Raw genomic sequence first — 21911 nt, 5'->3', positions numbered from 1 at the left:
CAAACCAACTGTATAAATAGCCATGGAGCAGAGCGATTCTAGGTGGTGGGTTCGATTCCCGGGATACATTCTTATATAATTAACACTTTGTGCACTTATAACATAGAATTATCACTGCTCGCAAATAAGTTTCCAGAGGATGCAGCAGCGTCCTCTGGGTGCCATAATATCACACTGTGATCTCCAACCCGCCTGCCAGGCGTGGTGATTATGTTATATCCCTTTCATATATATCTTTGGGGAAGACATATGCGTTGCAATGGGTGTCTATGGGCTGAAATGACAACGATAAATAGCTATGTAACTTTGTGAATACAAATATTTAGTATTAGTTTAGTTATTGTTCCGTATGGAATAATCATACAGTTTACATCACATAACTATCTTTCATTTCACTTAGAATAGAAAACCTCTCTTCTTCTCCTTAAGTCCTCTAATCATAAAGCACCGATAACTAAATTTGATGTTAAAAAAGACAGTTTAAGTAAGGCCATAATCTATACAATTATCATGACATTAGATTATATTTGGAGGACCGGAAAGTAATGTCATTTATATCGAATTATTTTTTGTCATTTGGTAGCTCATTACCTACTTGGAAGACGTTATATACTAGATCGTAAAAGATTGTTGGTAAGGAAAGTAAATATATTCTTGATTAGAAATAGAACATTGTTAAAAATGTAGTCATGTGAATTTCACTTAAGAAAGCGACATTACTTACTGGTTCTCCTCATATATAAGTAACAGATCAGCACAAGTAAAGGCTCGGTCCTGAGCTTAATGTCACAGTAATATGGCAATTTTCTGAAGACGGTAGTCTCAAGTTTAATAATTACGCTCTTTCTACGACCACGTTCCTTTATTAAGTCGTTAGTTACATACGGTACACGTTGAAATGATTTTTATAAAACTCCAACAAACATAATTTCGCAGTTATTAAATAACATAAAAGACATATTCTATTTAGACTTATTCCAATTAAAAGTATGAACAATTTTATTAATATTTTTATCAAAAATATTAATAAAGTTATTTCTTTCGTTTTATACATATCTCTTGTCTGATACAAAGACGTAATCTAATATTACAGTGGAAGAAAGGAGTCAAAATCTTCTAAGGTCTCAGAACATCTTTCCATGTCTAATGTATTCTTAGACATAAGGCGTTTTGGATCAATCTGATGAAGACCAGAGAAAGATCAGGCCAAAGGATACAATGCTTCAACCTCCCATGGAAATACTCTCATAATTTTTTTTTCCTATGTTCCTCCAGTGTTTGGAGCAAAGGCATTATCTGTTTTTTTTTTCTTCAATATTATAATTTTATTCATCATTTTGCTTTCATTCTTCTCAATTTTCTATATACTTTCCTGCATCGCCTCTTTTCCCTTTTTCTTGTTCCTAGACCACAGAATTACTGTGTCACAATTTATTTAACTCTAATGTAATTTATATTTACATTTTTTTCTGACAATAATTTTCTTTCTTCTCTTTTCATATTTAAATAGTCACCTTATTAATATACCTGTTGTTGCTTGCAGGCATTACTTACTGTCGATCATATCCAGTAATAAATATTTACATTCATAATTAACGCATCTTGGCAAATTCCCTCTCTTTATCTAAGTCCAGTAGGCTCCTAGGAACACCCTAGCTGATCCTCTTTCAGGGATTCAGATTCTCAAGGCCTTTCAGGACTCAGAATACACAAATAACACCACTTGAACTACTCTAGCTACATCACATCGTACTCTACCTCGAGCGTGCTATCAAACTTTAGTGCCACATACACCACAAGCCCTGGCACCACCAGATTTAGATAAAGCAGTAACAGCCGTTAGGCTAAAACCATGGTCGTTGTACTGAAGAATCAAAAATTAAAACCCTACTATCATGTGTAATTTATAACACCACAAAAGAGAAAGAGCGACTTGAAGCTTGTTATGTATAAGAAGAAAATTGAAAATAAAATATGTGATATTATAAATGGTAATTAGTCCTAACTGCAGTGATCGAGGATGGATGAAAGGTTTAAAGAGCGGGAGAGTAAAATAGAATGAATGGAATGACAGAAAGTTTATTGTGAGAAATAGAAGAAGAGAATAAAAATAATAAAAGAAAGTAAAAAAATTAATATAGAAAATAAAATCCCTGTTTGCACATAAATAGGAGTGGAAGGAAAGGTCCACCAAAATCGGTGGCCACAAAAAAGAATAAAAGAGAGACTTGAAGCTGTTGCTGTAATAACACTTGAACTTAAAAACAGACAAGAATTAGTGGATAAATGGCTGTGATTGAACCATCTGATGACACCGATTAGTTAAAAACATACTGATAATAAAATATAATAAGATAGAGTAGCTATATCTATATAATAAATATATAGCTAGTATACTCAATGATTTTCCTTAAAGTTAATTATTATCCATGTTAATTTTAAATCTTTTACAATTTATTCCCAACTTTGTTTAACGACTTAATAATTATCTTTACGGAAACATAAGAAAAAAATATTACTTAGAAACGTAGAAATGCAATTTTGAAAGATCAGTAAACCTCAGGGGGAGTGAAAGGTAATTTGAACTGCTTGATCAAAATTAGCACAACAGAAATGTTGAACTTAAAACCGCATTCGTTAGTAGCTTTGTATCTAGTACGTTCACATCATCGATTCTTTGAGTTGTTGCAGTCTTGTTTCCACAATGAAATTCGTATTTAAAATTACGTAACATTTTAGGTAATAATTGCAAACGGAATGTCAGAACTGAATGAAGCGTGAAAACCAATGAATAACTAATTCCCATGAAATTAATTTTGAATTTAGAATTCCATTTTGTTAATTATTCGTTAATTTGACTTACGCCTGTGTTTCTTGTAAGTTATTCTCAGATAAGAGAGCATTTGAAAAACTCTTCCAAGTAGAAGTGTGTGAAGTTAAAGGGCAGCTTAATTAGCTAGTACATTAGATTATTGGATTCGTTATAATGTCATACACAAGTGAACGTTACCTATAAAATTATTAACAGTATTTCATATTTCCCTGAATCTCTTTCTATCGGTTGACAGCTATTGTTAGCAACTGATTGGGCCGCTTAAAACCTTTTTATATTTTTTTATAATTTTTATATTTGACAGTCTTTGTCGCTAAGCGTCCTACAAGTGCTTCTGTTTCGGCCAGTCTATTGTTACGAGTCAATGTACTCTTTTTTTGTGAAATTTTATTTAAACTACCACCATCATTTGAATTTATCTAATTTGTTTTACAGTCCATACGCTCGTCAACAGCTATTAACTCTACGATCTAATATTTTTGGTATTCAACTTTTAAACACGACAAAGTCTTTTCCAAAAAAAAAAAAGATTCGTCAACAAATTGAGCTGGTGCTAATCATTTTTTAAAGATTATTTGTTTAGTTTTCAATTACGATAATATTATCTCTATCTAACATCAAGACTTAAGTCATGAATCTGTCTTTTTCGCATGCTCCTCGTGAAAGTTATGGTAAAATATATTTTATAGTAACTCAGCTAAAGTTTATTTTATATTGATATATTTTTCTCTAAGCAACTGTATTACAAGTGAAAGTGCTCTGGTTTTAATGGTATAACAACATTTATTTCTTTAACACCGTCACCAGCTCCGATAGCCGTGATCGTCTAGTGGTTAGGACCCTACGTTGTGGCCGTAGTAACCCAGGTTCGAATCCTGGTCACGGCAGCGAATAGCTGTCCCGGCGGAGCATTTTTTTTCCATCCTTCTCTAATATTTACGCCCATTTTAAATGTAATCTATAACGTTACATCTTTTTTTAATTACATACATTTTATGCTGTAATTAATTTTAAATATCGACGAAATTTTAAATATATGTTCATTATACCATTTATTAAATTCAGAAATAAATAAATCTATTTCTGAATAAAATATAAACTCATATCATAAGTATTTTTGTTGGTTGGTTGACTCATTTACATTGTTGATATTATAATATGCAAATCAAAAATTGTTAGTTCATTATTTCATACACCTAGTTTAAGTATGAGTTCTATTACAAAGAAAATATCCGTTAATTTCTAAAAAAAATATTATTTAAAAATTTTATGTGATTATGTAGAATGAAAAAGATATGTTAAAGTACTAAACTAGTAATTCAAATTTTCTACTAACCATGCGTCGATGGATTTACTAACGGTTTCCATTATACACTAGGTCACTGCTGTCTCCAAAGATTTTTACAGAATTGATGTAATATACACATCGATTGATTAGAACTAAAACGTAGTAACTGACAAAGATTTAATTGTTTTCAATAAACGTGAAACTTTTTTATTATTACGAACAATACAACCTTTGTAACCCGCATAGTATGTATTACGAATGTTTTGTATTTAAAAATAGAATCGACATTTAATGATACATTTCACTTATTAAACTTATAATTTTATTATAAATAATAAATCATCGTAGATCTACTTTAATCAACAGTGAAAACATCGCTTAATTTGATGGCGTTTGAAAACCAATCCGATTATGGGCGCCAGTATTCGTTTAATATTATTGCATTATTGTTACCTGCATAAAATAAATAAATTATAATAATCTCTGAAACATGGTTGCACAGACTTATTAAGACTAGGGGCTACTCGGGTAAATCATGAACTGATGGCGGGCCGGCCGCCAGAAGTATAGGTAATTAAAGAGAATAAATAATTGATAATAATTAGAATTCAATATTTTTCGAATGTACGAGACTATTATTTTTGCTGTCGGCGGGCCACCAGTATTCGACCGGCGGGCCGCGGTCTGTGCATCCATGCTCTAAAAGAAGACATAATATAGTAGATATTAACAAATCTTTTTTTAATATCAGAGCTAGCGATAGCGTAAAATTTATTTATTTTCTCACATTTATTATATTTCTACACCGATCAGTATTGTAATGATATTTTAGAAAAAAGATACTATTCCAAATTCATACCTAACAAAAGGATCTCCCCGGCGGGGAATCGAACCCCGGTCTCCCGCGTGACAGGCGGGGATACTTACCACTATACTACCGAGGATATATACATCGCTTGCCAAATTTATAACTACATTCATTTGTCAGTAAATTTGCTATAAACAAATGACGTCATAGAATAAACAAATATTGTCATTATTATTTATTTATTTACAGATAATGAAGAAATTTTTGTTTAAACAAATTTGTTTGTTGACATAGAATAATGGATATAGGTTCATAATATACCGATAGTTGTGTATATTTAAAATTGTTAGGAAAATGGTCAAATATTTACGACACGTGAAATATTACGTCCACCCATAACAGAACCGTGTCAATTATAGTGAGAACTCCATTATTAGCCCAATTTTTTTTACTATAGTGCTTTTAAGTCTGAATAATCTGTCTTGATTCCTTAATAGCTATATATAACTGTCTGCTACGGGGTCCCGCGAGGAACTCACATGTTTTGTATAACATTCGTATGTAGTAATCCTTCGGTGATGATCGTTATATTTTACAAAAATTCAAATTAATGAGTCATAGTCATATATAATAAAGTTACAAATTATAACTTAGACCTTCGTATTCTTAGTCATTAAATCTAAAATTAGCAGTATATTATTAAATCAATGTTATTATATCATTCTAGAATTATTAGTTGATCGAAATGTGTGGAACTTGGTTGATTGTCTCATTAATATGATTGGTAATACAATATAGATATGAAAAATTGTTAAATTTCATTTAATAGAGCAACTGTTCAGTTTCTGGCCAGCTCTACTCAACAGATCAGCGTTCTGAGCCGGTAGTAGCTTTCTACTTATAGTGTTAAAATAAACGACGGTTCAAAAGCGCATGTAAATACCTACTTGAATAAATACATTTAGAAGTTTTTTTTTCATAAGTCGACTGAGTCATAGTCCCGAGTGTCATGTACACTAGCAATAGCGCCTTTTTTTTAATAAGTAATTTGGCGCCCAAACTGCCTCTAAAAAGCCCGTATCCAATTTTTGTTCCAACCTCGGTTCTACGAAAATTATCGTATAAATAGATTTTTAATTTATCCAAGTTCTAGATTGGACATCACGAACCGGCAAGCATAGTATACCACGTCCACCCACAAGATGGAAAAGGACTCACTATCTTTTTAAGGTAGTGATAAGGTTTTGTATTCTGATCGCATTTAACTGGTCCTCTCAAGGAACTATGATGAAAGCTATGCTAGGAACATCTTTACGAGATCGAATGAGGAAAGAGGAGATCGGTACAAAGATAAATGTAACCGACATAGCTTAGCGGATTGTCACGTAAAAATAGCAATGAGCAGTTCACATAACGCAAAGAACAAATGGCTGTTAGAGCCTTAAAGTTCTGGAGTGGAGACTGAATGTCATCAAAGTGAACAGACGACTGACTGGATGCTGGTCATTTCTGAACATAAATCTGTGGGAGATAATTATATCCAGCAGTGGACTTCTGTCTGAAATGATGGTAATGAACAAGTAACGACACTATATTGAACTCCAATTGTACTCTCTTGTTTAAATTTGTGTTTTAAATTTTCCATTCATTCATTCGTTCATTCATTCATTCATCCATCCATTCATCCATCCATTCATCCATCCACCCATTCATTCATTCATTCATTCATTAATCCATCCATCCATCCATCCATCCATCCATCCAACCATTCATTCACTCGTTCATTCTTTCGTTTATTCATTCAATAATTCAATTATTCATTTATTCATTCATTCATTCATTCATTCATTCATGTCAGTTTATAGAAGCCCATTGCGAGGCATTGCCCTCCTCCAAAGATAGTCAAAATGACCGTCCATACGCTGCCCGCAATCAACAACTTCCCAAACATTTTTTCCATATCTGTATTTTATTATCTTTATTCTTGGTATTTTCAATTCCTTAATATCGTTAAATAAGTTTAACTTGTATCTAACTTAAGCTTTACTATCTATTACTTATTTTATTTTATAAGCTTACTTGAAAATTTTAAATATGATGTGGGTATTTCGATAAAAAATATTAACAATACATAAAAAATATTTACAGTACAATAGAAATTAATCCCCGATGCTAGGCTACAATTGAACTATTGTACAAAGCAATCTTACGTAACGGTTTCGGTCGTTTTTTTGTTGGCATTGAGTGTAACGAATTAGAAGTGAAATTGATCTAGATTTGAACGCTTTTACGTTTTTAATGAGTACAAAATATTCATTTAAAGCAACACAAGCTCCGACAGCCGTGATCGTCTAGTGGTTAGGACCCTACGTTGTGGCCGTAGTAACCCAGGTTCGAATCCTGGTCACGGCAGCGGATCAGCTGGCGCGGCGGAGCATTACTTTTTTTATTTTTGAAAACATTTTTGGAGAATTATATATAAAAAGAGTGTAACATTTTTCTTCACTTATTAAGCACTATGAAAAATTTAGAAATCCCTTCAATAAAAATGTAAAAGTGGTTTGAACATCTTCGTAACTTAATTATTGAGAATGGATAAATATTAATAAGTCTTAGATGGTCTTGAATAATGACATCCTTCAGCAAAAAGGATCTATCGCTTGAATTAGCGTTTGAGCCTCTCTGGGTGTTTTTACGCTGTTAGTTAAATATAAGAATATCCTTCCATATTGTGTTGGATTGAAAATGTGTTTTTAACATCGAATTATTTTATGAAAGTTATGCTGATTTCGCATGCAAAACACTACTGAAGATGTTTCCCCTTCATTTTTATTAGAAGACCACTTTGCCCTATGATCCCTCTGAATATATCAATAATATATAATATAGTATCAGTAGAATTCTCCAAAAGGTTCTCCAAGGACAAGGAAGTCACTGGATGCGAGCAGAGCTAGGCCGGTCGATGAAGATCTTTGAGGGAAACCTGTTCCTTGCACTGGGCGTCTTTCAGCTAAAAAGAAGAGAAAATTCTCCGATTACATTTTATACAACGCTTTTAGTTATAAGTATAAAAGTTTAGAGGGGTAAAAGTATAGATCATTTGTTTTAACATAACTGCATATGGTACACCCTATTAAAAATGAACTATTTTAAGGATACTAAATAGCGTATTGATAATATATAAAGAATTTTTTTTTCAGAAAAATTCAGATTACTTCAAATTATAAAAAGTAACTTTTTTACAATCTGCCCCTGCAAATTCACTGCCATAAATTATTGACCTGTCGCATTCCAAAAGAAAAAAATAATTATAACAGCATATCTGAAAGTGCTCACTTCATTAACTTCAATTAGAAATAGGTGAAAAAGGTTTTTTGCTGACAAATAGCTTTACTATTTAATGGAATCAGGCATTACCTTGCGGAAGACCATTCTAAGTAAGAAAAGGACCAATGTTTAGCCCCTTCCGCACATGCAGTGGTAGTCGTGCAACAAAGTGCACTGCCCGCCAGCCCGCTGATAAATGCGTATGCGGCAAAGAATGCGAATTACACAACTGCCACCGTCAAATCACTCAACACGTGTTTCACCCCTTCACGAGGCATCTTCAGGAGTTATGTTACACCGATTAGTGCCAAACACAGAGCTTTACATTCATACCTTTAAAGCTTTTATACCAAGAACTAACCAGCGTGGACACCATGTTATTAACAAAAAAAATCTGAAAAGTTTTTGGTATTTAAATAATAAATTCTGACTTTTACGAATTAATATTTTATTAAATATTCATCATTAATTTAGCTACAGGACATTAACTGCTGGACATGGGCCACCACTAAATGTTTCCTATAGGACTAGTGCGAAGCGACCATCATTCAGCGTCTTCCGATGACGTTAATATGGTTATCTGACCGCCGTGAACATCCAACGCTGCGTTTGCCAGTGTATTATAACAATGTTTTGGATTAGTAACCAAGTATCAGTTTTATAATATTTTATGGTATATGCTCTTTGTGTGTAACACTTGTTTTAGAAGACTTCGCTTCCATATAACGATGGCACATTATTAACAATGTCAATGTGTGCATGCGCATAAATAAATAAAATTTAAACTATATAGAAACAAAACTAAAAGCAATAGCGTGTGTATGTCAATAAACGGGATAGTACAACAAATAAATTACATATTTAATAGGGGGACCGAAAAGTAATGTCGTTTCTGTCGATATATTTTATAGAAAACACCATTGATTTTTACCGCTGCGGCATTGAAAATCTAATCTACATACTAGATGACAAAAGGTTGTCGATAACAAAGGTGAATATATCGTTGATAAGAAATAAGAACTTGTTAAATATGCAGTCGTGTGAATTTAACTTAAGAAAGCAACATTACTTTCCGGCCCCTCTAATATTATTTTGTTAACTTTAAGAAACATATGTATATTTTAACAATCATAGATGTAATGTCAGGTTTCTCTGAACGTAATGTTCAAAATTATACAAGTGATGTCAAATATAAATAGACAAAAAGTTCTCCCCGGCGGGGAATCGAACCCCGGTCTCCCGCGTGACAGGCGGGGATACTTACCACTATACTACCGAGGACATATGCAACTTATCAAAACACCATATTTAGTTAAATTAGAAAAATATTTCTTTTGATGTTACACTTAACTAACTCGGATATTCTCTACTAGATCGAATTAGGAAGAAGATCCGTTGATAAACGAAGGAAACCGAAATAGCCCAGCGGATTTACAAAGTAAAGTAGCAAGAAAAGGACCAATATTTAGCCACTTCCGCACATACAGTGGTAGTCGTGCAATTAAGTGCACCGCCCGCCAGCCCGCTGATAAATGCGTATGCGGCAAACAATGCGAATCACACAACCGCCACCGCCAAATTACTGAACACGTGTTTCACCCCTCCACGGGGCATCTTCAGGAGTTTTGTTACACCGATTAGTGCCAAACACAACTCTGTGTTCTGCGGAAGTGGCTAAATATTGGTCCTTGTCTTACTTAGGATAGACTTCCGCGAGGTAACGCCTGATTCCATTGAATAAGTAAAGTAGCAGTAGATATGCCACATGGAGCGGGAAACAGATGGCTACTGTAGACTTAGTTTTCTGGAGTGGAGACCACGAATTGGCAAACGCTTCGAAGAACGTCCACCCACTAGGTAGACAGACCAACCAGGCCTATTGGAAATTTATGAGGAGGCCTATATCTAACTTTAACCGTATTACGGCTGAAATTATGAAAATGATATCTCTAACAGTGACATGGACATAATCCACTGTAGTTTATTGGCAATCAAGAAAAAACTTTTGATATTTGTCATTGCATCCGAAATAGCCATTTTGATTAATGACATGACCATTAAAACAGTTATCTTAAGTGAATATAAATTTTGAATGAAATTTATTACAATTTGTTCAAATTTTTAGACTAAATTTTAGTTAAATTGATAATTTGTGATCAATAATCTTTAACGAGAGTCGCACAAGTCTATTATAAATGCCAGTCGGAAGCGATATATAATCAATTAATATAATGTGATTATATTGTACACAAATGATGTAAATAAATAAATAATAAGAATTTACTCTAATCAAAAATGAAAATCACCTAAAACTTAACAAAGTCCACTGAAATTTTTTCTAATAAAACACTATTATCTGAGTATAAAAATACTGAAAAGCTATATAGCTTTAGTCAGCCTTAATTTCGATAGTTTGTAAAAACCGAAAGATATGTCCAAACATATATAGTGGCATCATTATCCAACAAATTGAATATTTAAGTCCCAGACATGCGGTTTGAGCTTTACGGAACTTACGCATTGTTCGAATGATATAGCACTCAAACATTTCTTTACCACATAACACCTTTTTATTATTTTTGTTGTAATACAGTGTTCTTCTTGGTCTTTGAAAAGAAAGCCTTCGTCGAGGATTCCACGAGTTACCTCCATAGGTCTCTATCTATTTATATAATATATATATATATATATATATATATCATGTGACCTGCCACCTCTCGCACAGAGTCTTCTTATCGGAATGGTGGTGGCCCTCTTGATCTCTTTATCTCCACTTTTAGCTTTTGATTGCCTTCAAGCTACGTATCCTGAAGTAACCTAGATTTATTTATAGCAGATGGTGAATAATGGTAGTAGATTTATTTATAGCAGATGGTCAATAATAGATGGTGATAGAGAGAAACGTAATAAAGTTTGCTTTGTTGAAAAAAGGTATAACACATTTATCATAATAATCATTTTTATATCAGATGATAGATGTCCATTGCAAGACACAAGAAACCTCTAACGATCGCCTTGATGACCTAGTCTAGAGCTGTCCGTATCCAGCGACTTTCAATGACTTTAACTATATCATTGATCCAACTAAACTGGGGTGTATACCAGTTCGTGGTCGCCACTTGACAACCTTTCGACATTAATTGTGCCACTTCAGATGAGTAATTCATCGAGCTACGTCGGTGACCTTTGCACTTCTGGAGATCTTCTCATTTCTGATTTGATCTCTATCTCTTCTCCCTCCTCATTACTCTCTGGGTGACCTTGAGCCTAGGATAAGGCCCACCGTAAACGACCACGTCTCAAATCTTTACATTACCGGCAGCATACACTGGTCTCTGTGTTTTGCAGGATTTACGGTATGTGGAACGAGAAGATGTTTCGGAGCTTCCCGAACTCTACCTTCAGAGTTGAATTCGGCGAGTGATCACATGTATTTTGAACTTACTAAGCTGGACGGTTTGTTCTAGGTATGTATTAGTGCTTACAATTTTTAACATAATACCGCCGACAGTTATTCAAATAGGCACAACTTAGATAGTCATCAATTTTACTATAATATATAACTATAATTTACATAGTATACTAGCTGATCCCGCAAACGTTGTTTTGCAAAAAAAAATTAAAGTTTTTAATTAACAAATGTAAGATAAGGGTTGATCGTAGAGGGGTGAAACTTTAGGTTTGTATGTATTTTTGTATGCTGTATCATAATAAAATAAAAACCAAAAAAATTTTCTAAAAAATTAAAAATGAAATTTATTGGAAATTTATTGGGGTATGGAAAATAGATAGTAGCCGATTTTCAGACATACTGAATACGCATGTAAAATTTGGTAAAATCGGTCAAGCCGTTTCGGAGGAGTTCAAGTTCAAACACCGTGACACGAGAATTTTATGTATTAGATATATCCTCGGTAGTATAGTGGTAAGTATCCCCGCCTGTCACGCGGGAGACCGGGGTTCGATTCCCCGCCGGGGAGAACTTTTTGGCAGTTTGATAAAGGGACACAATTTTTTTTTCAATTTCAGTATGTCATTTTATAAACCACTTCTATTATTAATAACGGACCGATTTATTTCGACTTCTAACAAAAAAAATCCATCCGATATCTGACTGAAATAAATCGCTCTCTGCTATTTCATCTTTTATTTTTCTTTCCCTGCCTCGTTTTACAAATAAACATTTAAATAGGAAAATAGTTTTCATATCTCAATGTATATTTAATACTAGTTATTAAGTATGAAGTTCCTAAAATATTCGATGCAAATAAAATATCTATTTAATGTGTTATTTATGTCTTTGTTATACGTGAACCGTTGTAAACTGTAATTAACATGAGATAAAACCTGTACGTCGCATTTTTCCTCTATTTTAAAATAACCCGTAGGAGAAGCGGCTTTAAGCATTAACTTCTTGGCTTTTGGTCAGTATAAAAACGTACCTTGTTATTGGCCAGAAAGAAAAGTTTTGACTTTATCCAGAATATCAATATAATTTTAGCCATACGACGTCGACTTCCGTAAATTGGCTTCCGCCCTAAATTTGCAGTCAAACTAGTAAGAAGCCTGCACCCAACGTCTGGTCTATCCACTGCCACTTTGCTGGGCTATATAACATAATAGGCACTTTTGTTTACGAATCGGCACAGCTGTATACTCATTGGCATACTATGCGCTGGCCAATGAAGCTCAGAATAAAATAAATGATATTCATTTGTTATTGTATTATTTAATCAATAATATAACGTAGTATTACATTAAGTTATAAGATAAGAAGTTAAATTTGTGAATATTATGTCTGTTGGTTATTATTTTTGTAAATTGATTATATTTCGGATTTCAATAAAAAGTTCTCCCCGGCGGGGAATCGAACCCCGGTCTCCCGCGTGACAGGCGGGGATACTTACCACTATACTACCGAGGACACTGAAGTATAGATTAAAAATAAAAAACTGACCTTTCATATTATTTATGATTTTTTATTAAAACATAAATACATTTAAAACACAAAAAACTAGACCAAACAAACAAGCTTTGTTTATATTTGGCAATAAAATCCAACTTTTTCATGGCCTTTTTTAAAAAGTAAAAAATTAAATTTAATTCGAAAATGTCTTGATAGATTTAAAACACGTTTTCCATTATCGTAATGAGTAAACATTATAATTTCTTTTGCAAAGGATTTCACTCGTATGGAGTCTTAACAAAAAATATAAAAATCTCCCGATACGATTTCGCATGTCTCTCAAATCCTATCATACAAGCCGCTCAAAGCTTTCATCGGAGTCGTATTTGTGAAAGAGCGTTAGTGGAATGAAATAAAAATTTCCATCAATATCATTTCTTTGCGGGTGGAAAGAAAATACTTTCTTGATATTTTTTAAATATATTATTTTTCATTTTCCGCACGATCTTAATTAATATTTATGAAATAAAATAACTTTTACGTTTTCATTAATTGTCCACTGCAGTTTATTATTTCTCCACCATTTTTGTATGCAAAACAAAATTATCGCCTACCGTAAATTAATAGCAACTTTCCGCTAAAAGATAATTTTGCTTCACATTATTACACAGTAAATTAATTTATTCGTTTATTCCCTTTATTTTAGATTTATTTAAATTTTTATATCAATTATAGTAGCTTATTTGATAATATGATTATTCTTTTAGAAGAATTGCTAATGAAATTCACTAGAGAAAGCAGAGAAGGAATGAAGGTGATCGCCTCGATCGAACTATGCAACAAATGTTTTTGAAATCTATTAAAAACTAAGTGGTACACTAAAAATTGTTTATCAGTTTTGGATAAAGTTTCATAAAAATGTCCAGTAGAGTCAAAAGTAAAAGCAAAAGATAAAGAAGAAGAGTCCTCTTCCGGACAACGAATCAACGCATTCTGCCAAACAAACAATGGAATACTTGTCTACTATGGCAGGTGTGGAATTTATATGTACCCTTTACAGTCACTACCTACCACAATTTGCATTTATTTTCAAGACAGAAAAACATGAAAATCTATGTAGATATGCCAAAACAGCGATGATTCGAAAAGCCATGGAAAAGATGCTCAGTGGACGAAAGTATAAATTGTCAAGGGCACTATTTTTAAAAATAAAACTTATTATAACTTTTGATATTCTAAAAATTTTTGTTGACATCGTCGTGTCTATATAGAAAATTGCTATTGTATGAAAGTAGGCGCTTGATAAATTTCACTCTAAACGAAACCAAATATTTTTTTGTTTTTAGTAATCAAGTTATAACTCGGTGAATATTATGTTTATAGGTAGCTATATTTATTTTAACCTCTTTTTGTACTTTTCATTGTATTGAGCCTGATACTTCTCTCATAGCATATATAAATGTCGCAAATAATATAAGTGTATATCAATGTAATTTAAAAAAAAAAATATGATACGTATTTAAATGATATATGTTAAATTAAAATATCATTCATATATTTAAAACGGATGCTATTATAAACACTTTTAGTAAACTTTGTCAATAACTATTACTTGCCTCGTATAAAGCTAAAAAACCGTTTGTGGGTTATTATTTCTTACTCAATTATTTTTTTAATAACCGTAACGTATTATTGAGTCACTAAATATATAAATAATTAAATCCCTCCAAAATACGTTTCAGATGTATAGTTTCACTATTGGACAGCGATTGGTATCTAATAAAAATCCATAGTAATTTCTTCCAATTCGTCTTACTTACAAATAACTTATGCAATTATTGGCATAGAATAATAGACAAGGGTAGCAGAACCGGCTTAGTCATCTTCAAACCGTTTTCATGTCCAACTAATACGTTCATTATTCGAACGTAGAAGCGAAATTCTCGATCCATTTATTAAAATGTACGAAGTGAAATTAGATAAACCTAATCCGTCGATTTATTATCGAAAATTGATCAAAATGAATCCAACCAATTTCCATTGCCTTCGAGTTTTATTAAAAAATCTTTAATATATATATCCACCTCAATGAAATTATTATTAGATATTAATTAAAATTAATATTGTTTTATTTTATTTTACATTTATTTTATTTTCATAAATGTCTAACAAAATTTACACCATTACATGCAAATACAAAGCAATTGTCAAAATACAAGATTAACTGCAATTTCAATTACTGGCAACTACAACATGCGCTAGGTTATAAAAAATTATTTTGAAATAAAAAAATAAACTAATTTAAAATATATTACTTAATTATTATTCTATGAATAACTATTAATTAATATTTTTCATTAATATATTGTTTTATATGAAGAAATTTATCAGATATAATATTTAATAAGCTCTCAAGTAAAAGGCTGTAATCATGTTTAGGGAAAAGCAGCACTGAGATATATACTGCGTTAAAAAGTTCGTCATCATCATTAATTCTACCTTAGAACGACCACAGGTGGGCCAATGCCCAATAGTCTCCCCTCAGATTTCTTAAAGGACTGACGGGAAGCGATATGGATACAGCGTTTTCCAACGAACTTATCAAAGTCATCTGCCTTCATCTGTCTATCCACTACGATCCGTGAATGGACGTCGTTCGCTGTTCTTGCTGATTTGTAGTCACTACTCCAGAAACTTAAGGTCGAAAAGGCCATGTGTTCTATAGATAAAGATACTTCGCCATCGCCACGTTCATCCGCTGAGATATTACGGTTTCTTTCATTCATCCACGTTACTTCTCATTTATGTTTTGATGACGTAGAAAAATTCCTAGTATTGTCTTATCTATAGCCCGTTGAGTAATTATGATCATACCCATGAGGCTCACCTGCAGCTAGATACCATGTTTCTCTGGTGTGAGTCTTCACTACTTACACCCATTGGTCGTAGACTTTCTTCTTACGTCATTTACCTAGTTTAACTGTTTGATCCTGTTGAAAGTACGATTCAATTACTTCTAAAATGGAGTCTGCAAATGATATTAGTTTAAACACAAATTGGTTGCAAAGATGGGTTATTTCTTGACCTGACTTGCATTGCTGCTCTAGTAGCATTTAGACTTTTAGTTTTCGCCTAATCCATATTGATTAGCAAGGGTGATGCTTGTGATCATAGTTATGATAACAATAAATTCACAACATCCAACAACAATAACTCTCAAAACTTTAAAATTGTACCTGGTATGATCCTCGCTAACTGGAATATTATAGAATCATTACCGTCAGAAAATCTATTATTATACACTCACTAAAAATTAAACAGATTGAAGGAAGCATTTGTGGTCTTTTCGCCAGCTTGCAGCACTGAGTGCAATGAATCGTGACGTTTATTTCGGATGACCGTGTGGTTCATGGACCATGACCAGATACAAGTGAAAGTGTTGCAATCATTGACAATTGTACAGGAATTTCATTTATCTTGCTACCAGCTCCGATAGCCGTGATCGTCTAGTGGTTAGGACCCTACGTTGTGGCCGTAGTAACCCAGGTTCGAATCCTGGTCACGGCAGCGAACAGCTGTCGCGGCGGAGCATATTTTTACAGTTTTTTGATTGTCGCTTAACGCAAACCGATTCGTCGTTTATTACGTTTCACAGTAGTATTAATACATAGTTTTACTACATACAATCATACAGGGAAAAACATTTTTTTATTATACATAACATTTACTATTATAGCGTGCTAGTTTAAAACATGTTTTATATTAATGTTGCATGTGCAAAGTAAGTGGTCTCCATTAGTTGAAATACAGTCTTTTAAACACTGAGACCAGTTATCAACAGCAGCACGCACTCTTTCTGCAGTAAAATTCTTCACTTCCAGATGTATGGATTCTTTTAGGGACTCGAAATTAGCATAGCATTTAAAGAAAATCTCATTCTCTAAAACGGACCATAAATCATAATCCAGTGGATAATGATACCTCGCTGTACTTGCTGCTTCCTCGAAGCCTGTTTTTCCACCTTTTCATGGTGATTACATGGGTTGTGGAGTCTTTTCTCCCATTAAACTGGGCAAAGATTTTCTATTTATTTAGCATACAGATAGCTAATTTATTAAATGCAAGCGGATGCTAGCTGTTATCTCGTATAATGTTATTACTACAGGCCGACAAGTTGTATCACTTTCATTATTTCTGATGCATTTGCGATCGGTGATAGGTATAACAACTAAGAATTATTTACTTATATCTTCTTTTAAGTATTGTGTGTATTTATTACTTTTTTTTTAATGGACTCTTTTTGCTGTCCAAATGGCACTTGCAGATGTTTGAGGTGGCAGAGCGCAGAGTGCGCCTAATCTAAGACCTTTTTTTAGAAGCGAAGCTAGTGGACTCCTGGTGGAGCCTCAGGCATATACTTATTACTATTTCACCGGATTGGGAGACTGCCGAGTTCTTAGTTCAAGGTCTCGCACGAGGGGACCCCAGCTTGGGCTATCACTCGTCGATAATACTCGACACAAGGGCGTCCAAGAGGTCCGAACTTCGGCTTCACCCGTTACTACTGCCTGGCTAATATCACTTCTAACATTTAGGAAAGTGTTAATGTTGGAAGAAGACGTGAAAGAAATAGCGACGATTCTATCTAGTATGATTGGATTTATTACTAGCCTACGTTTTTTAAACTTCGATTAGTTTATTATAATTGTATATACTTGCTCTAATTTTATTTTTAAATTGGTAGTAGCTAGCCTTGTTTGATTTTTGAATATATTAATGTTATTAGTACTACTACACAGATATTGAATTTAATCAACCTAGACCGTAAGCAAGGACGACCTATTACTAATATAGCATCGCGAAATTCCCCATATTGATATAAAAATAGACTATTATTAGATAACCAGTATGCTATTTCACTTGTAATCGATCCGTAGTTTTTATCGTAAGCTTTGATCAGTGCGGTACAGTGTATACGTCACCGTCGGAGGCAAAAATGGTGAAAGTGTTCCAATTTTAAACGCATTTATAACAGCGATTTGATTAAACCGTCGTCAGCTCCGATAGCCGTGATCGTCTAGTGGTTAGGACCCTACGTTGTGGCCGTAGTAACCCAGGTTCGAATCCTGGTCACGGCAGCGAATAAGCTGTCGCGGCGGAGCATTTTTTTTTGCTTTTTATCACATAGTGTATATAAATTTGTCTTCTACGTTAAAATCTCATTTTATTTTGTAAAACATAAAAATAGTTTTAAAGCTACAATAATATAATAAATATATTAATAAAGAGGTAACACGCAATTAGTAGTTGGTAGGTTGTAAGGAAGCATTGGACGCCTTGCAGTGTTTCCTGACAACTTACCAACCTACTAACTTACCAAAATCAGTGTTATAAGAAATTTATGGAGGAATCCATGTTCAATATTTGAAGTCCTATGTCTAAAATGATGATAATGACGACACAAAATAAATGATGTTTTATTATTTTATATTTAAAACTTAGTGTTCTTTTATTTTGGACATAAAGCCGTTGATTTTGATTATAGAAATTAGTAATGACAGTACCGTCGAACTTTGATTGGTCGGTCCAGAGTATTCGCTTCAAAAAGTATCCATTTTCAATATCTTAATGCTGTATTTATTGGTGCAGGAGTATAGTGGAATGGAGGTTTAACATCCCTATGGACTAAAGACCACACTTTAAATATTGACAATTTTAATTGATTCTCATCGTTCAGTTGCTTAACAACTTTAAGCACGCTAGTTGTGGGAACAGTACGGAATGCTTCTAATATCATCTCATGTGCTTCCATTGGAAGTCATTTTAAACTTCAGTGAGAATAAACATAATAAACTCCATTTTAAATATCTGTCTTTTTTTATATCTCTGTAAGTTCTAGATGTATCTTTTTGCTTTTAACGTCATACGAAAGAGAAAAAGACAAACCTATTTTCTAAATAATTTGTATCGTTTTTCAATACCACGTTTTTTTGTAGAGACGAACTTAAGTTGATACAATTTAATAAGTCTCTTTGGGTTAAATCTCTTTGATTCTATTGCGGATTATGTGTTAATTTAAAAAGTGATAAAAATAGTATATATTAATCTTATATGTTATTTATTTAACAAATATCTCAAAAAAAAAGATCAATTTTACAGCGTCCCGATTTTTTCATTATAATTAAAGAACTAAAACATATTACACCATGGTGTCATTACTAAATAATATTTGTATAGACTAACTCCATCCACCTACAAAACATCTACATGCTTCTATATAACACACTGTATAATACAATTCCCTATTATAGTTTTTATTTAATTTATTTATCACACTTCGTAGGAACTTCCTTACTCTATATTAATTTTCGTTGTTCACCACCTTGGTACAAAACCGCAAAAAAAAATGCAGTGGCTCTCTTCATCTTCCAAGGGGGAAGCGATGTTGCCGCAAACGATTCTTCTACCCAATTTTTATTAGCTAACCATTTGTGAATAAAGGTCGTATACTTACTTTGTTAGTGGACGTTCCACACAGAGCTTGCCGGTCAATGTTCTCAAGATATCCATTCCGAATCTTAACAACCAAGTGGTCGTATATTCTGCGCGTTAGATAGTCTACCAACTGGTGTTTCAGCTTCTCAATCCGCTTGGCATTGTCGCTTACTTTCGTTCTTCTCCAAATTTGGTCTCTTACGGAAATCCCGAACGTATTCATGGCACTTTGCAAATAATAATTTTATACTTTCCTTTGGTGTATAAATCAGATGAAAGTAATAAAATTAAAAAAATTCACGTTATAATTAACTAAACTTTATTAGTTCTTAGATTTGTTTTAGTGGTTTCAAATTGCTTTTCCTTATAGCCTTTATCCTCGAGGTAAAGTTTCTAACATTAAAAGAAACGAAATTGGGTCAACAGGAAGGACATAAAAGTTCGATCCACGAACACACGCTCAGCCAAGTGACGATTTGCGGGAATTAGTCAAGTTTTACGACGTGATGTCGCGGGGTCTCGTGCGATGTAAGATTTTACTGCCCAACGATTTTTGTTAACAAACCTGCTCCATGAAAAATTTAATTAAAGACGGCCTTTTGAAAGTCAGCGGTGCGTGCATTAAATTAACACATCACCTACCGGATAGACTCATTTTCACGAGAATTTATATTAAAATTGTTTTAATTTTTCACTACGAAATTTTAACTATTTTTAATTTTATTAAAAATTTTATATACACACTAGCTTTCTGCCGCCCAATTTTCTCGGCCTGCTCTATTCTCTGAAAAGATGCACTGGAATTGAAAATTGGTGGTATTATGGTACGCCGAGGACTCTGATTGTCATCCTCTGGAAACTTGTTTCTAAGCTGTGACAATACCATATAATTAATACACGAAGTGTGAATTATATGAGATTGTATCCCTGGAATCGAACCCGCGACTCACGATCGTAAGTCTCATTCCGCTACCGCCTCAAAAAAACTGTGATCTAGGAATAAAGGAAGATAGGTAGAGGTAGATGAAGAAAGGAAAGAGGTTCAAGAAAGAAGATCTGCAAGTGAAGAATGACAGATCACGTCAAGCGTAAAAGAAATGACTAAAAGATAATTTGAAAGGCGTAAGAGAATGCATTGATAAGCTCAATTTACCCGAATTCGTAACTTCCTCAACAAGAGGCAAGGAGAACGAAAAAATATATAATTTGGAAGAGGTAGTCCTGATAAATTTATTATTACGTAATATAGAAACCAACTACTAAGTACATTTGAACGCAATAAACGATCGACCTTAAAACTAATCGTTTATTTCTAAACTGATTTCTAGCGACGATCGTAAACCGATTTATTTCCTTTTAGCCAGTCTTTCGACACATAAAAGAGTTTTAGTTGCACTGATTTCAGTCGATATATAACCTGAAGAATGTTTATTGGAACGTTTTATATGGGACATGCTCTAAGTAAAAAAAGTTCTTATCCATCTATCTTCCGATAAAAATGGGTTTACCTCGCAACGAAAAGTCGACTGTCTTCACTAACGTTAGTTCTTTACTACTTTAAAAACTTTTAAATTAAACGGTTTTTTGATACCCATATTGTGGTGGTTGTGGAAAAATATTTACCTAGTCTGCCATATTAGAACGGCGTCCATCTAGAATTTTAAATTATGACATAAACATCGTGTTTTACTAATGTAGCCCTTTCATTTGATTCCCATATTGAGGGGGTTAAGGAAAAATATGTAATACGCCATTTTGTATCGGCGGCCATCTTAGATTTATAATGTTATTGATTTTATTATATTGTATTGTCATCTAAATTAAATGTGTGTACCGAATTTCAGATCAATCTGACAACGGGAAGGTGCTTAAATTTCATTTTCTAATTTTGACCCATATAAACAAATTCCGTATGGGTCGAACTAAATAAAACCGTTTAATAACAGCCAATATAGCTCTATTATATTATAAATGATTGCAAATAGGTGTAAAATCCCTAAAGGGTGAAGACATAGCTTATTTGTCATAACCTTTAAAACTTTTACACCTACATATTTCCAATCACCCTGTTTAAAGTGTTCACTCTGAATTATTTTTTAGTTCATTTTTTCAATTGGTATGCGACCAACCATTTACCTCTGATGGTATACGGTCTGCTATACTTTTTAATTTTTAATATGTCATTCGAAATTTGAAAGTATATTTTATTCTATATTATCATTACATTATTAATAGTTCTGAAACCATTAATTTT

At 33.1% G+C, this 21911-nt stretch overlaps 8 non-coding genes across 8 annotated transcripts; 5 read left to right on the top strand and 3 right to left on the bottom strand.

Annotated features, from left to right (window-relative positions):
* The first annotated feature begins 3648 nt into the window (after nt 1–3648).
* TRNAH-GUG (transfer RNA histidin (anticodon GUG)) lies at nt 3649–3720 on the top strand. Its single transcript has one exon. It is a non-coding gene; the product is annotated as a tRNA-His (tRNA).
* Nucleotides 3721–4993: 1273 nt separating this feature from the next.
* On the bottom strand, nt 4994–5065 carry TRNAD-GUC (transfer RNA aspartic acid (anticodon GUC)). The gene has a single exon. It is a non-coding gene; the product is annotated as a tRNA-Asp (tRNA).
* A 2204-nt stretch (nt 5066–7269) lies between these two features.
* TRNAH-GUG (transfer RNA histidin (anticodon GUG)) lies at nt 7270–7341 on the top strand. Its single transcript has one exon. It is a non-coding gene; the product is annotated as a tRNA-His (tRNA).
* Nucleotides 7342–9465: 2124 nt separating this feature from the next.
* On the bottom strand, nt 9466–9537 carry TRNAD-GUC (transfer RNA aspartic acid (anticodon GUC)). The gene has a single exon. It is a non-coding gene; the product is annotated as a tRNA-Asp (tRNA).
* Nucleotides 9538–12164: 2627 nt separating this feature from the next.
* On the top strand, nt 12165–12236 carry TRNAD-GUC (transfer RNA aspartic acid (anticodon GUC)). The gene has a single exon. It is a non-coding gene; the product is annotated as a tRNA-Asp (tRNA).
* Nucleotides 12237–13108: 872 nt separating this feature from the next.
* Nucleotides 13109–13180, bottom strand: TRNAD-GUC (transfer RNA aspartic acid (anticodon GUC)). The gene has a single exon. It is a non-coding gene; the product is annotated as a tRNA-Asp (tRNA).
* A 3477-nt stretch (nt 13181–16657) lies between these two features.
* On the top strand, nt 16658–16729 carry TRNAH-GUG (transfer RNA histidin (anticodon GUG)). The gene has a single exon. It is a non-coding gene; the product is annotated as a tRNA-His (tRNA).
* Nucleotides 16730–18228: 1499 nt separating this feature from the next.
* Nucleotides 18229–18300, top strand: TRNAH-GUG (transfer RNA histidin (anticodon GUG)). The gene has a single exon. It is a non-coding gene; the product is annotated as a tRNA-His (tRNA).
* The last annotated feature ends 3611 nt before the right edge of the window (nt 18301–21911 follow it).

This window comes from Battus philenor, unplaced genomic scaffold (assembly GCF_028537555.1).
Source record: "Battus philenor isolate CCGP_79_NKW_IND1 unplaced genomic scaffold, ilBatPhil1.0.hap1 SCAF_3, whole genome shotgun sequence".
Classification (NCBI taxonomy): Eukaryota; Metazoa; Arthropoda; class Insecta; order Lepidoptera; family Papilionidae; genus Battus; species Battus philenor.
Note: the sequence above shows the minus strand (reverse complement) of the source record. Positions and strands in the feature narration are given on the sequence as shown.